Here is an 18035-nt window from a genome sequence, read left to right as displayed (position 1 = left end):
TTCCAGACTCTCACATGTTACCAATTGCGTCTCTTGTAAGATGATAATATGAGCAGGTCTTTTTTCCTAATACCTCAAAACCTCCCACTTCCTGGCTCGAGATTGAAGACGATTCACATTCCAAATTAACAAATCCTATGATTATACCCACCCCAGCCATCATTGCATTAATTGGATCCCTCCTCCATTAATCCATCTCTAAAGAAGAAAAAACCCACTTGGTGATATTGAGGATTTTTTAAATTATTTATTCCCCTCTGCTACCCACCCTGTGCCCCTCCACGACACAACCCCCACCTCCCTCCCCTCACCCTACACTGGGGAACCCTCCCATTCTTGCTGGCATATAACCCTATAAAACCGTCCTCTTACCCAGCTCCCACAGCATCTGCTCTGTTGCCCTACATATATCCGATCTGATAGTGAGACCGGCAGAGTAGTAACCATCCTTTAAGGCTGCACTCAAGATTAGATCCTTAACTGCATATGAGAGGACATTTACCAAGATCTTCCTTGGTTTAGTCCGTTGGTGGCTCTATCTAAAAGGATCTGTTTGGGCTCTCAGAATATACTGCTCTAAATTAATGTACTGCCTGTCCTTTAAGACTGTATTGCGCAGGAGACTAATTATTAAGGTCTTCATATCTTTGCCCTCCTCTGCCTCATGGACATTCAGGAATCTTAAGTTGTTCCTCCGCAAATGATTTTCAATCCTCTCAATGTCCTCCCTCAGAATTTCGTTTTGTTTGACCAACATAGTGATCCCAGTGACATTTTTTGCCACATCTTGCTTTATTGAGCCCACCCCCTCCTAAAAATACTTTGTTACAGGCAGTCACTTCATCAAGCTTCTGAGCTAACTCAGAGCATGAGGCTTGCCTCCTGATTAAGCACCGAAATTATAAACCAATTTTTTGTATCTCTTCTTTTAGTCCCAGGAGGATGGCCATCAATGAGACGTCTAAATTTTCCTTAGAAGTTTCTTCACTTTTTTTATTTAATTGCTCCTCAGCAACAGATCCTCAGAAAATTCTGACTCTCCACTTGATGCCAGGACTTCATACACATTGCTAATAGGGATCAGAGCCCCTTTACATGATACCCCACCTGGGGTTCTCTTTTCTTCCAAGGGCTTTGTTGGAGCAAGAATTTCCATGGTGTTAATAGTATTGAAAGTTACGACAGGGACCCCCATTCTAATACTTTTTCGTGAGGTAATAGCCGTGGCTTCCTCTGCTTGCTGAAACTCCAGGAAACACTCTGACGTAGGATTTAAAGGAAGGTCCCTAGGAAGGCTGATTCATTCCAACCGATATCTCTCCTAATAACGTATTTACAAGTATTTCGGCACTGAGACTGGCCAAACGTGCCCCTCAGCTTATTCATCCTGAACAGAAGGGCTTTGTCCCAGGGAGGCATATTCATGAATTTATGCAGCAGCTGATAGGTTGTATAGATCTTGCCATGGCTCAGACGATGCTCTTGGCTGTTGTCACGTTAGACGCAGACAAGGCATTTGACCGGGTTCGTTGTGCCTACCTGTGGGATTTGTTGGAAATATTGTGTTTTAGTCCCTGTTTTCTTGCAATGATACAGGGGCTTTATGAGCAGACAACAGCTAAGATTCATTTCAAAGTAAGGGAGTTGGGCTCTGTAATATTTTTGTATAAGTTTGGGGTAAAAAAGTTTTTAAAAAATGTCCGATTGAAGGTTTTGAAGGCCGCTTTGTCACTTTGGCTTGGAGTTAGGAGGATAATAGGCAAGGATTATTTTTCAGATTATGCACCGATCTGGGATTATCCAGGTATCTAGGATTTTTAAAAGATGGTTTGAGTGTTGCACTGCGGAGAACAGGGATTGTATTTTGGGGGGATTTATTAACAGTACAGGGTATAGTACCATGGAAAGTTTTAGCGGCTAAGACTCTCAACTCTCTTTCTAAATTTGAGTATGTGCAGCTGTCATCTTGGTTTGCAACCAATTTACTGGAGATAGGAGAGGCGTGGGAGTTTGAGTATGAATTGTTGGATGTCTCTCCTAGGGCCAAAGAGGTCGCTGTATGGAATTGGAAGCTGCATGACTCTGAGGACAGGAAACTGAAGACGCCACCCTCTGTTTGGGAAGAAGTTATATACAGGACTAAGCCTCAAATAGTATGGCAAACTTCCCTAAAATTACTCAATTCAGTGGTAAAACCAGTTAATCTTAAATCTAACCACTTTTTCACCATTAAGAGATTATATTGGTCCCCTCAAAAGATAGCAAAATTTGTAAATGAGTCCACCTCCTTATGTAGTAGATGTGGTCTTTTAAGAGCTAATGATCAACATGTTTTATTTATTTGCCCAGAAATAAAGGTTTATTAGCAGGATGGTGAGGTTATGGTTGGTGAAATATTTGGGGTGAGCATAACATTAAGCCTAATTACAGTTTTAATGGCAGTTGAAACCCCCCTAAAAAATTGCAGATCAAATCGCAACAGGTATTGCGTTTCTACTCGATGTTATTAGCTAGGAGGGAAATTATAAAAAATTGGACAGATCCATCTCCTCCAAGAGCTGTGGAGTGGCTTAAATTTGTAAGATATTATTGCCAAATGGATATGGACTATGGGTCCAGAGGGGCTAAGCAAAATAAGACTTGGGCTACTTTTCAAAAATGGAATGGCATGAGGGTTTAAATAGTAATGTAATGAGCTGTCCTACAATTACACCTGGGTGCCGCCAGAAACTAAGTATCTGGTTTGGACTAGCATGGCAAGGGCCTGAGAAAGTAAGCAGTAGGCTGAGGGCTGGAAAGTAGACATTGAAGTTGCCAGTTTCTGTAGTAATGGTGATATGAGGATGAAAGAAATTACGGCACCAAGTGTGTAAACTTCCTTCCCCTTCAGACCCCGTCATTGTGAATTGTCAGAGTCAAAGCTCTGGCTCTTAAACATAGGGAATGCTTCAAAAAGATTCTGATTCTGGAAAGGATGCGGGTTAACTCTTGGTGCTTGATTCATATGAAATTTGGGATTACCCATGTTCTGAGGAGCCATCATAGCTTGCAGGACTTGCATCGTAGAGGTTTGTGGCTGAATTTTTTGGACTTTTCACCTAAACTGGGACATGCTGCATTTGGGTTGAACTCACACTTTTCATTTGCCCATTACCAATTACTCAGTTAGGATTCTGTCTAAACTTTCTCTTCCAATGCCCGATATTGTTACAGTAATAACAATGAGTCAACCTCTTCAACGTCGCATTTTCTACCCTTGAATTTGGATTAATTGAAACACTTCAACCTCTTCCTTGTGAAATGAAAACTCCATCTTGCACCAATTGATCTCCACTTTGATAACCGACAGCTTGCATTCCACTTACATTTTGACAAATGGCTGCTTTTGAAACCATTTTTGAGCCAGCTTCATCGGTCCTGACATAAACATTTCTTTAAGCCTTTTCTTCTTCATCGATAGTTCATCTCAGCTTCGTTGTTGCTAACATAAACTTCTCTTTAAGCCTTTTCTCCTTCATCTATTGTTCAGCATTTAACAAACCTCAGGGTCTCATCTAAAGGGTTTACTTGCCAGCAAATCACATTCTGTTGTATGTGTATACTGATCTGTAGACGCAACCCAAGAACAAACTGTGACACAAAACTCCCCATATCTGCCTTTTCAGGACTTTCTTGTCCACTGTGTTTTTTAAACACCCGTAACAGCTGTTCATAAATAATAAGCATGCACTGATACCTTAGCCTCCTGAGCCTGTGTTAATTTTCAATGAATCAATGTCCCTCGCGGGTACCTTTGCCTTCAAAAAGGTAATCACCTCATCATGGGCCATATGTAGGAAGCCCAATACCGGTCGGTAACGGCCGATTTTCGGTAAATATCCCGTTACCGGCCGGTATTCAGGCTTTTGGTATGTAGGGGGCACATTTCAGGATTCGGTAATTTACCGAATCGGTAAAATTACCTATTCGGTAATTTTACCGATTCGGTAAATACCGAATCCTGAAATGATATGTAGGGGGAGTGTGTGGTTGTTGTGGGGATTCGTTATTTACCACTAACTAAAAGTTGGTGGTAAATGACGAATGGCTGTAAAAAAGCATTTTTTTGCACTTTGAAGTGTGCAATGTGGCAGACATACATGCCCTTAGGGCATGTATGTGTGCCACATGTGCATGCATGCAGGAATCAGGGGTGCAACATGGTGTCACTGTGACACCCTGCCACCCTTGATTGTGCTCCCCCCATTACCGAATCAGTATTTACCGATTCGGTAATGGTAACTGGCTTCCCACTGATTCCTATGGGCCTCCTGGCCCATAGGAATCAATGGGAAGCCAGTTACCATTACCGAATCGGTAAATACCGATTCTAAATTACCGACCCATTCCGAATCGGTAATTATTACCGATGGATTACCTCCATATCATTTACCACTTCATAAATACCGAATAGGTAAAATTCGGTATTTATGAAGTGGTAAATGTTAGGCTACCTACATATGGCCCCATATTTTGTCATCATTATAGGCTAAGCAGCACGGGTATGTGGAACTCTTGGGAGCTTGTACATGGCAACTGTACAACTATCTTAAACTTAGTCCATAGATAACTCAGTACCACAATGTTGAAATAGGTATTCAAATCTGTCCATAAAACCTTCAAAAATTTCACAAACCTGTCAGCCTGTGTATAGCATTGGTTCTGATTCTTTCTCAGTTGTGGAAAGTTGTTCTGAAATGTTGCAAAATCACCTTCACTCCATGGCACATGAACATACTCTCTGCCTGTTATCTCTCTCATACGGAATGTTAAAGCCTCATTCCCATCTGGGGGTATTGGAGGTGGCTTACTGTTTACCTCTACAGTGTCTGGCTGCTTCTTATTCTTCCCCGCTTATTCGCTCTCTTGCTCTCTAATCTGTCAAAATCGCTCCACTTCCCGAATGCGTCCACTGAAAATCATTGGGTGCCAAGAAATTTCATGACTTGTTGGAGTGCTTTATTTCACATGCCGTAGTTTGTGTAAATTGTGACTATAATATATATTTTTGGTTTCTGTACTTGTACTATCAATTGAGATATAAAACATACTTTTATAAAAACACCTGTAGCCACATGATCTAATTCAAGATGGCCGACAGGTGACTGTGAAAATGATAAGTGTAAATAACCGCGTTGGTAGGGTGACAAAATGTTTTTTCTGAAAGTAGATGAACACAATTCCTTACAATTCTTTTTGCTTTCCAGTTAAAAAGTCAGTTTTTGATTTGTATTTTTTGTTTCTTGTATTTTTGTGGCTACTTGTCATACTAAGACATACATATGTTACACATTCATTTTTCAGGTGCCTCAATTGTTGTACCAAATCTAAAGTTATTGTAGTAGAATTGCTTCACAATTGTAAAATGGATGTTTCAGAGAGTACTGTTATTAGGGAAAAGAAAATACACATGTTTGCTTCTTTTGACATCACTTTATGTACCTACAAAATGGTGACATGTTGTTTTGTCTGTTGTTGTCTTTCATCTGATCAACTCAATTGTATTATTGGAGGTGTGTTCACTGCCTCAAACAGTGTGCTCTAACCTCTATCTGCAGTAGTGATATATATTTTGTGGACCCAGTGATGTATGATTTTATACATCGGCTCAACAACAATATGAGAGTGAGAAGCCAGGAGACAAGCCCATTCCTCTTCCCAATTAATAGTATGAAAACAAAAAGAAGTGTCTCTCTGATCACGTCCTGCTTCATCGGTGATATTCGCCACCTGTCCAGCTCTTCCTTATCCTGCAGGGAGAAGATCCTTGGGATGAAGACAGTCTTGGTTCCAGGATGGGTTCATTTTCGCTTAAAATGGTTTGATAGTTTAAAAATGATGAGTCTAAGTTTAGTGCGCAATAATCAGTAATCTCATACTCTTTTTTGCTTTTCTACTTCAGTGACCTGGGATTGTATTGCGGACTGTAATCTCTTAAAGTATTTACCTACTAAGGGGCATATCAACAAGCCGGCGATAAAAAATTATCGCCGCTTTTGCGGCCGTTTTCGGCCGAAAAGCGGCGATAATTTTATCGCCTAATCAGCAAGGTCACGCTAACACGTGAAACCTTGCTTTAGCGTCAGGATTCCTAACGCCCAGCTTTGCATCTCTAATGAGATGCAAAGTGGGCGTTCCTGACCTGGCATGACAGGAGAAATGTCGCTAAGCGACATTTCTCCTATCAGCAAGCCTAACGCTATGAAGCATAGCGTCAGGAAAAGTAGTGATAACCCCTGTTATCGCTACTTTCCTTACGCCTGCTTCAGGACTGACTTAGCTATGATATCCTATGGAAAGTGGATATCATGGCTAAGTTTGTGAGTCCCTATCAACTAGCTAACGGGAGATTATCGCTGGGTTTCCAGCGATAATCTCACGTTAGCCAGTTAGCGCTAGGATTTTTATCGCTGATGAGATAAGCGTTGCTAATAGCACGCTATCTCAGCGATAAAAATCGGCGCTAGCCGGCGATAATTATCCGAGCGCTAAGTGCGCTCAGCGATAATTATCGCCGGTTGTTGTTGATATGCCCCAAAGTCCCTTATTGACTTCAACACTAGTGCTCCCCCTTTCGCTTCCGGTTGAGTAACTCCAGTTGCAGCTTTCTTCATTATATCTCTCCTTGGTGGCCTTTTTTCTTTTTCTCTTGAGCTTCCCGTACTGTCTATAGGAGTCCCGTTTTCTGTTGAGGACTCATTAATCGTCTGTGAGTGCACTTTCTGCTCTTTACATGCTTTATTCTTCCTTGGGCCATCACGAGCTAACATGTGATTATTGCGAAATGATTGTAGCTTTAAGTTAAATTTGAATTGGGTTGTAGATCTGGATCTTCAAGCACTTTTCGCACCAGGGTGTTCCTGCATTGTTGGCCTCCACCCCCATCAGGCTGCTACACAGCGGAAGTACTTTTACAGCAAAATTTAATAAAAATTAGGTCCTCTACATTCCATAAGTACCATAGCATGAAGGTACCAATGACTTACCTCTGTAGTGCTGGGAGCTGTCTGACTGTGTCCCTACGCTGGAGTGCCACTAGTTCTTCTTCCTTCATTAAAGTGTCCACTCACCCAGGTAGACTCCAGTGTTATATGGCCTCCAATGAGCTGCAATTTACCACTATTGCAGCTTTGCCCAATGGCACTACCGCACACCTAGCCACCTGCCAGCTGTTACAGCGTGCAACAGAGGCTTTTATTCAGCTTTTTAAACAAGTTGGGAGGGGCAATACTGGGGGGGCCGGGTCCATGGTAAGTCTCACAGCCCCCTTTCCCTTGTCACTTGCCTTCAGCTTTCCCCCCTCTGTATGACTCCAGCTGGTGCACTATGCCAGCATAATTACTGCCTGAAATCGCCCTCGATGTGTGGTCGTGGGCGCAGTAGACATGCAGTCATGCACGCGCACCACCCGCTCGTCCGATGGCATCTCAATAGTTTCTCTACCAGCGTTGTTTCCAGCGTCCAGTGTCAACATAGGGGTGAGGGATGAGGCGTGGCATGGCAACTCACCGGATCTGCGAATTAACGAGTCAGTCTAGTGGCACAACAGAGCACCTCAACCCTTGGTAGCAATGGGGTGAATGAAATTGGCACCTTTCTCGCCATTCCTGATATTGCTTTGCTTTGATTCTCCTAGACTGCGTCTGCACCTCCCCTGCCTCCTGCAGCATTTGGAGAGCGGGTTGGTGGCGGGGTACTGCGCTTCCTTCCTGTATTTTGCTGAACTGAACTTCACTGAGCTATTTAATTTTTTCTGTATTCTGACTAAGCTTTGCACTCTGATTTATTTGTTTACTTGACTATATTACTTGATTTCTATATAATATACAATCTGAAAATAATCCTTTAAAGTTTATTAGAACATTGGAACGTTGGGAGCTCCATTGAAAACAATGGAGCGCTCCGGGCTTATAATGGCTGGTATAAGCCCGGAGCGCCAACATTCCAATGTGTCTTTGTTCACAGCTCTGGCTGTGAACAAAGCCTTTAGGGAGCCTGAGGGGATTTGAATCCCCCCGCGCTCCCTGAAGGCTTTGTTTTGTTAGAACATTCTGCCCTCTAGTGGCAGAATGTTCTAATAGCCTTATAGCCCTTAGTACCATGGCTATACCGGCTTTTAAAGTCCCTCTGCTTTGTTAAAGTCCCTCGCCTTCGGCTCGGGCCTTTCACGCTGCAGCGGGCCTTTAACAGCCGGTATCGGGCTATAAGGCTATAATCCTTTCCAGTCACTCGGTAAGAATAAATGAGTTCTGCATGTCTAAATTGAAATTGTCTTTTAGAGTGTTGTACAGAGAAACATGTCCAGAAAGGAGCATCAAAAACCAATAAGGCATTAACACTGCTCCAGGGCAAAAAATCATGCAAGAGAGAGAGCGGGAGTGTGATATCAAATTTCGATAGCAGAGGATGGTTTGACTGGAACTGTTTAGGTAAATTGGATTAAGAGACTGGGAACTGCACCTTTTTGGTTCAGCTAGTCTTGCCCCGAGATTAAACTTGACCCTTGACCTGATCTGCATTCCCAATGCTTGGCTGTGTGCGATCCACTTCCTGCATGAAATTGACCTAGATGATGAGACGCGTTAAACCTGATGAACGTAGACTCAAAACAAGAAAAGGAGCCCTTCCTGGAAACCCTTCTCTCTCTTTTTTTTTTCTAAAAGAGTGAAACTCGGGCAGAAATTGGATTATATGACAATCAATTATTACCTGACCTAGAAAAACAGAAAAGACGCTCAACACTTCCTGCGGGCAGATTAGACTAGGACTAAACTAGAAAGGACTTGGAACCAATTGGGAATTCTATTGAAACATCTCAGTTTAAGTGTTTCTTAAAATTGAGGGAGAAAAAACTTGCTCATTGTCATGAAAAAGGTGGTTGGTATCAATAAAATCCACCAAAAGGCATCGATGCACTTAGATATTCTAAATCTGAATAATGGCGAAGGATGCAGTGATTAGCGATTCTTTAATGATACCCTGTATTGTGTGTAAAAAAGTAATCAAACAGATTAGTGACAAAAATGCATATGTGTTTGTCTGTTGTATTCTCCCAGTTTATGTTGATTTCATTGTATTAAAAATTTATTTTTTTACATATGCTATTCTTATGGGCCTGGAGGCCCATAGGAATGAATGGGAAGCCATTTACTATTACCGATTCGGTAAATACCGAATCGGTAATAGGGGAAGCATAATCATGGGTGGCAGGGTGTCACATTGACACCCTGTTGCACCCCTGATTCGTGCATGTGTGCACATGTGGCGCACATACATGCCCTAAGGGCATGTATGTCTGCCACATGGCACTTTTAAAGCAGCCAAATTGAGCTTTTTGAAAGGTATTCGTTATTTAACATCAACCTGTAGTTGGTGTTAAATACTACTGAAATTCACTCACTTGAGTGCTCCCTACATATGATTTAAGGATTCGGTAATTTACCGAATCTGTATTTTACCGATTCGGTATTTTACCGATCCCTTACCGATTCGATAAATTACTGAATCCTTAAATCATGCCTCCTACATCTCAAATGCCTAAATACCGGTCGGTAACGGGATATTTACCGAATTTCGTCCGTTACCGACCGGTATTTAGCTACCTACATGAGGCCCATGATGTAGTAATGTTTTTAACTTTGTAATAAGCTTATGTAATGTAATTAATATTATGCCCTTTGATCGAAGCTATCAATTTGTTGACCAATAAAGAAATCAAAATTGTTTTGAAACATTATAGTGTGATTATATATGAAGTGTGAGTGGAGACATAACCAGAGTGTAAAAGGTGTTGATTGTTTCGTATGTATAACCAAAGGGAAACTTCGTTTTGACTTTATAGTCTGACATGGTGCTCTGTCCCCTTGGGAAAAGTGGGGGCCCTCTCTATGAATTTCGATCAGAAAGCAATTGGGCCTATACAAACTTGTCTGGCAATCCTTCACCAAGCAATACAAGCAACCAAGAGGTCTGAGATAGGACACATTTAAGCCCAACCTACCATGATTATGTCACACAGACCCCTGAACAGAACTATGGAGTGCATGTACGAAACAGCAGACCTGTGAATGTCAATTCTGGTGCAGATACTTGCAACACTAGTAATATAGTCTCCACACTCTAACAAACACCCATGTATTCTTATACAGGGTAAACAACTGTTATATATAACTAAACCAACCAATCCAGTTCAGCCACAGAGAGCAAAAAGAGGACTAATGCATGTGTCAACCAAAGTACAAAGCCCACAAGAGACCAGCAAGAGACCAGCAAGGCCATGCTACTCAGCCACCATAATATTACCTATCATGAAAAGAGGTCAAGGATAACTAGTAGTAAATAACCCTGGAACAGAACAAGTCAAACTCCATGAGCACAAACAATTTCATGAACCAGGTAAATAAAGAGCAAGTATAGCAACATGCCACCCACATCCCTGACAAACGGAAAAATCACGGAAGTGGTTATTTTTGGGAAGGATGCCTCACCGTTGGACTCCACATGGTGACGCACATATCTTGGACCCACTTCCACTGCCAGTGCATACGCAATAAACCTCAGGATCATCATCAACAGCAAGGTGGACATGTCCGTCAAGGTCAACTCTGTCCCATGTTCTGCTTCCTTACATTGAAGATGTTAAAAATTGATTTTCATGTGATTACCAAACAGCACAAAGAAGACCATCATCTTAGCCCTCATCTCCAGCACATTAGACTATGGGAACTCCCTCTATGTAGGGATCACCAACTATCTCATACAAAGACGACAGATAGTCAAGAACACAATGACCAGACTTGTCATTAACATCCCAGGCCCCATCCCACACCACACCACGCTTGCAATATTGCCAGTAACTTATGATATACATGTGCACATATTTCAAGCTTCTCAGCCACACATACAAAGCACTTCATAACACAGGCGTAGCCTATCTGACAGTCACTTGTGTCTCCACCATCCCCCCAAGTACCTTTGCTCAGCTGGACTCTCAGTCACACACAACACATATGTTACACACATTCACAAAAGCAAATCAAGAGGTCGCCCCTTTTTCTAAAGTGTAGAATAATCTCTCACACCACATCACAACCTCCTCCTCGCTACTTGAATTCCACAAGAAGCAGAAGACCGGGTTCTTCCCCCTGAGACTAGCCTCACACCTTACGGGAGATAGTGGACTACTGTGCTTCCAGTGGGTACACCACATAAAGTAGTATTGGCAGAATGTCATGATGTGTGAATATGTACCGTGACCAGACCTTTTTTCCTTGTGTCAGTGAGAGCGCAGTCTACTGACACCTCTTATGTAAAGTGAATCTGAAACTGAGAACTGCCCACGTGTATATGAAGTGTCTGTGTCTTCAAGAGCTGTGCAAGTGTAGCACATGCATAGTGGTAAGACCAGTGTGTTGTGTGAGTACTGGGGCCAGTGGGATCTATTGTGGATGGTCCCTGTTATAGTGTGGGTGAGGATAGCTTCTCTAGACAGTGAATTGTATTGCATACATTCCTGTAGCTGGGTAGTGCAGACCCAGATACTGAATTGAAGGAGAATGAAGACAGAGCTCGCATTAGAAATTTCATAAGGGACATGCTGGGGAAGGGATACTATTAAGTATTTCCTGAGCACTGCCATTTGATGGATGGTAGGCGCAAGGATGGAACTGAAGTTTCTTTTGTTTAAGGTTAGGACGTTTCTGGGCAGGGTCTCCCCTTTTTTTCTGTCTCTTATTACTACTTCAGAAAGGTGATGACAGCCAAGTGCGAAGTATTCACACTTCATTGTGCTCATATTTTAGGATCTCGTTCTTGGAACCAGCCCTATTGCTGCCCGCTTTGAGAGACATCGCTTTGCACAAAGCCCGTGTTTGGAGAGTAACCTAGAAATTAGATTTGAATGAGAACCTACTCAAACTGGGTTTGAAGCCTCCAACATTGTATCTACATCATCATTTTGGGAAGTGTGTATAAAAGTGGAACATAAACTGCTGCAAATTTTTCCAGTTCTAAGTTCTTAATGGCCAAGAAAGTCAGTGGTCGGCAAACTACTTGAATGACTGATGTATATCCAGGCTGGTAGCCACATAACAGTTTGACTCGCAGAGGTGAGGAGACATCACCTGAGGTCTGCTCTTTCTGATGGAGAGCTGAGGTTCTTACTAGAGCTACACTGAAACACAGAGAAATACATCAGACACCCATGCATAACTTAAACCCCCATCCATGCTGTAAGATACTTCAGCATGCCAGAAGACACTGGGGGCCAGATGTACGACCCACCAATTTGTGACTCGCAAATTGCATTGCATTTGTGACTCGCAATTTGCAAATTTCAATTTGCAACTTGCAAATTGGGATGTAAAACAGTGTCTCAGATACTATTAGCGATTCCTAATGGGGTCTCAAATTGTATGCCTCATGAAGATTAATGAGGCTGTCACAATTTGCAAACCCATTAGGAATAGCTAGCACTCCCAGGGAGGGTGGCCTGCTGGGGTCAGCAGACCACCATGTCTGGGGCTGCTTTTAAATAAAAGTCTTTTTTTTTTAAATGCAGCCCAAAACGGGAAGCATTTAAAAAGAAAAATTAAACTTTTCAGTTTCAGTTTTTTTAAGAGCAGGCAGTAGTCCCTGGAACCGCTGCCTGCTCTTAAAAATATTTTCTCACATACTCACAAAGGGGGAGGGATCCCCTGGGGACCCCTTCCTGTTTTGTGAGTGGTTTACCAACTACTTGAAGTAGGTGGTAAACTGCAAGTGTTTAGCAGCCGGAAATGCGGTTGCAAAGCAATTGTAAGTGGCATGATGACTCGCTATTAGGAAGGGAGTCAGTAACTCTCAAAATAGCATTTGTACATGCCATTACCCTGTTTTGCAGTCGCAAATGGGAGGATCTCCTATTGGCGTCCCCAAAAAAGGGTTGTACATGTGCCCTCTGAGAGCCTCATTTATGAGAAGTGTTGCATCGCTGCGTGAAAGCAGCGATGCAGCACTTCTCAGTGCGCTCTTCTTGTGGCACGAATGACGCGTTATATTTACTGTATGATGCATCATGTTGCATGACAGATACGTCAGTATTACTGATGCATCTGTCGGCGCAAAAGTGGCGCATTGCTAGAGATGTGTCGGAAGTGTGATGCAACTCCAGCAATGTTTCTTTCACATGGGGCAAGTCCTATTTGAAAGGGCCTGCGTAACCCTTACGCCTGCCTTGAGACAGGCATAAGGTTTTGATGAATTGGTGCGCTAAAAGTGGCGCAGCGAAATCCCATAGATTTCACTGCGCCACTCCAATGACCCTTTCTTGCAGGGAAACGCCCGCCCTGCATACATTGTGCCTGACGCAGGTACAATGTAGTGCAGGGGTTTACGAAGTGACGCATCTGCCTAGATTTGTCACTTCATAATTATGGCGCAACATTGCGTATTATTTACGCCGCCGTGCGTCACTTAAAGTAATGAAACAGCAGCACAAAAGTGATGCAGGCCTTCATTAATAAGGCCTCGAATACCACCACACCACCATGCAGGCATCCGACCCCATGCTTGACATTGGACATACTCCCACACATATAATCAGACACCCACACATGATCAGAACCCATTAGAGATGATAAGACACCGATGCACACCAGACACCCACATACCAGACATTCACATAAAATACTTGCCCCTATAGTTTCTACCAGTCACCCACTTACACTTACAAATACACAAGCATAGTATCTGATACTTATGTACACGGTCTGGCACTTCTGCACATAGCTTTATACCCCTGCACTGTCACTGACAGCAGCATGCATATTTAGACACACCTTCATTCAATAATACACCTACAAAGAATATCAGAAATGCAACCCTTCAGACACTTGTACAAAAATTATTCAACAACCACTTGGAGTCACCCATAACATTTAGATATCCACACACAAAACAACTACAAATCACACAAACCCTCTAACTCCACCTAAGTCATAAGAATACCAGCAAAGATGCAATGATCAGACACCCACTCACATGATCAGATAACATTAGACACATAAGCGACCCAGGCACAATATCACCCAGTCATGATAAAAGTCACTCTCAGTAATCCATGTATGCAATCAAATACCCGTATACTATGCACACTGGCTAATTCACAAACTACTCAACCTAAAAGGATGAAGGCAGAAACAAACAAGTAGCAGAATCCCAGCAGTTTTCTGAGTCGAAATCTCCAAACTCCAGAACATTTCCTTTATCATCTTTTGGTAGAGCAGAAAAGGGTTATGAGAGGGCACATTCCCTCATGTAGCCTCATACACCACTGCATACAAACACCAATATAAAAAACATTCATGCTCTCCAAACAACTATGCTGATATACGAACATCATCTGTTCACATACCATATTCCAAAACATGCATCAAACACTGATGCATGTTATCAGATACCTTATATTCCAAACACTCTCCACAACAATAGATTCCTAAGCTTGTCATCATTCACCCATCAAAGCATCACACTCCAATTAATAAGTTTTGGAGCATATGAAAAGCTCTGGGCCCATATTAACCCCTTCAGCGCGGCACGGATTCCCCCGCGGTGCTGAAGGGTTCGAGCGCGGGCGGGGCCATGACGGAACGGTTCCGTCATGAGCACAGCTCAACTGATGCTCATGACGGAACCGTTCCGTAATGAGCATGGAAGGGGTTAACAGCTCCAGCAGTGCCAAAAAACACTAGCACCAGACAACCATCAACAGCACTAGGAACTCACGCAAGTGCTAAACATCGAGGAGCAAAAGCTTTAGAAACCTATGTATAGCAGTTAATTGACTTGTATAGTTGCAGACTCCCTGGCCCAATGTCAGACACCCAAACACAATGTCAGACACTGAAGCATAAAACCATGCACTCATAGAAGCATTCTAAAGCAGACGTCATTCACAGTATCTATCACCAATATACATCAGAGTCCTATAAACTGTGTAAAGACACCTGAGAGCAGCCATCTTTGCCACTGCCAGATGTCAAATATATTCGGTAACAACAAGGGAGCCCAAGAGAAGTCAACCAGGGACCTTGGGAGACCATTGTTTTCAACAACAGTGGTCCCCAGAAAGTGAAATGGAAACCAAAGGAATGAATATAGACTCAATCGTAGCTATATTTAGTGGACTTGTCCAGTCGGACAGAGGTCTGATATTTACTTGTAGGTTTAGGATATAATCATACAAAACAATACATAAAATGGGACACAATCCTGTGTCCTACTTAGCCAGTAGAGTACATAAACAAGGGAGAAACCGAACAACAGGGGGCTCATGCAAAGCTTTTCCGGTTTGTTACAGAAGGAGTATATACAGTGTTACAAGAACAAATCACTACAAAACACCTTTACAGCGGAATGAACGAAAGGTTTTTTGCGTATAAGGTGTATTAGGGTTACGACGGCGTTTCGATCCGTTTAAAGGATGAGCAGCTCATCATCAGGACTTTGATAACATGCCTGTTAAATAGAGCCTCATTAGCCTGGGGGAGCAAGGGGGGAAGGAAGATACATAAGCGAAAACAGTTTGGAGGATTACAAATACATAGGAAACTCAATTATGGCAACGCAGTGACAGAAGCATGCACTTAGACTCTAGACGTTCTGATTAGCATGCATTAAGATATGAGAGCAACATGGGAAGAGGTAGGTTGTGAGCAGTATGGGACGTGAAAAAGGCTGGTGTGCTCAAGTGGTATATGGACCATATATATAATACGGTGTGTAGACAAGGTGTGGTGGATAGCCTAGTAAGGTAAGGCCACCTTGGGGTATTGAGACGAAGCGTTAGACAAGACGTTGAGCCATGCTAAATAGTTAAGCGCACAGACAAGCGTACGAGGGAGTGTCAGACAAGGCGAGTGCACTCACTGCGAGATAGGTTAAAATCATGACGCGTGAGGGTAGAGGTTTGTAGAACATGCTTAAACTGTGGAGGTTACTCAATTATACATTGGAGGCAGCAAGGCTGAGTAGGACCTGGTCACATAATTAGTCAAGCGTCTTAGTGCGATAGTATTGGCGGTGATGTTGAGTTTAACCAAGGTGTGTGGGAGGGTAAAATAGTGCGCAGGTAACATCTAGGCAGTAATTCAAAATCAATTGGACGGTTGTAACGTTCTGACAGTTGCATACATAGGTTCAGTTACATGCTAAATAAAGAAACTAAGTACGGTGAAAATCCGAAAACAATTGGACGGTTGTAGCGTTCTGACAGTTGCATACATAGGCTCAGTTACATGCTAAATAAAGAAACTCAGTAGGGTGAAAATTCGAGATGGTGGCATTAGAATCACTTTGGTTAAGGAGAATAGCCAGTTGCATACATAGTCTCAATCGCGTGCTAAATAAAAAACTTCAGTACAGTATAAATTAGAGATGACGACATTAACATCAATAGGATTATGGAGAATAGCCAGTGCATATAGAGTACAGTACATAAGTATAAGGGATGGCGTGGTCAAAAGTGATCAGAAGTGAGGGGGAGGCGCTAACGTGATGAGAATAGCATGTACCGGGGCTCGTAAAGTCATGTCTTACCGCAATTCCAGAATGAGGGAACTTAGGCGGGGACATGAGGGCTGTTATAATTGCGGCTCCTAGAGGAAGAAACTATGTTTTAACACTCATCTACATGGTTGAGGGACCGAGTGTAGGAAAAGAAACTCACCAGATATGATGAATTCCAGCACGGATACGGGGGGAGTCGCCTTCGCATACTCTAATGGCTCAGTCGCCTATGGAAGGGGAGGCAAGTTAGTGTGCAGTCAGCAATTGGGAGGTATAAATGGGGGAAGCGGGACCAGTGCTTACCTGTATGTTGCAGGGAAGTTGCTGAATAGCAGGATTCTTCCGGGTGTGATTCCAGAGCGCGCATCAATTGACCAACTTTTGTAATCCTGCGGGAGCAGTGATTGGAGCAATTAGGTCAGGTGGGAAGGTACTAGAAACTGGTAAGGGACTACGGAACAAGACCCAAATGAGTGTTAATAGAAGAAGGACTTGTGCAAGAGACAAGGTGAAGACGCCATATTGGAAGTGTTGGTTGTGCATAGAGGAGAGTGACCTGTAGTTTAAAAACAGAATTATGATGACATATAATTTACAATTGCAAAGTAAAACATCTTGTTAGGCAATTTAGAGAACATTAACAGTATCGGTCATACACATCGGAATTATGTCATATCAATGAGGTCCAGTCCTCAAGGCGGTTCAATCCAGTATTCAAGCTGTCTGTTTTTACGATCCATTTAAGTTCTTCTTTGTTCAATATTTTGGAGATGTCGCCTCCTCTAGGAGGTAGTTTCACCACAGTGATAATAATCCAACGGATATCATTTTCAGAGTGTCCATTTTGTTCAAAATGTTCAACCAAGGGTGCATTCGCTGTTTTGCACCTGGTTCTGCTCCTGTGCTGGGAGATTCGTAGATGGATCTTTTGTGTTGTTTGTCCAACTTATATTTTGTTGCACGGGCAGAAGATAGCATACACTACATTGCATGTATTACAGCTTATGAACATTTTCAATTCAGTTTTGATATCTTTGAATACAGACTCTTTAGCCTCAATTGTGAAATCACATACCACGCAGTTACCACATTTTGAGTGACCCTTTAAAGGTGCAAGGGACCAGAGATCATTCAATGTAGGGTGGCTTTTTTTGTTGCTGGGTAATGCTGCGTGGACAAGATGATCCTTGATGTTTCTGCTTTTCTTAAAAGCGAACATAGGACGTTCCAAGTTGAGGGTTCCAGCATTGAGAACCGGCCAATTTTTTATGATAGTTTTTTGTATTGCATTTGAGACTGTGGAGAAGGTAGTTACGCATACCAGACGATTAGAGTTGATTTTTATTTTGGGCTCCAGCAGAACCTCATGGGGGCAGTACCATGCTCTTTTCATTGCATTACGAACAGGTCTGCGAGGGTAGCCTCTACTGGTCAGTTTGGTACATAGTGTT

Source organism: Triturus cristatus, chromosome 1_2 (assembly GCF_964204655.1).
Source record: "Triturus cristatus chromosome 1_2, aTriCri1.1, whole genome shotgun sequence".
Taxonomy (NCBI): Eukaryota; Metazoa; Chordata; class Amphibia; order Caudata; family Salamandridae; genus Triturus; species Triturus cristatus.
The sequence above is the reverse complement of the archived record's forward strand: the minus strand, read 5'-3'. Positions refer to the sequence as shown.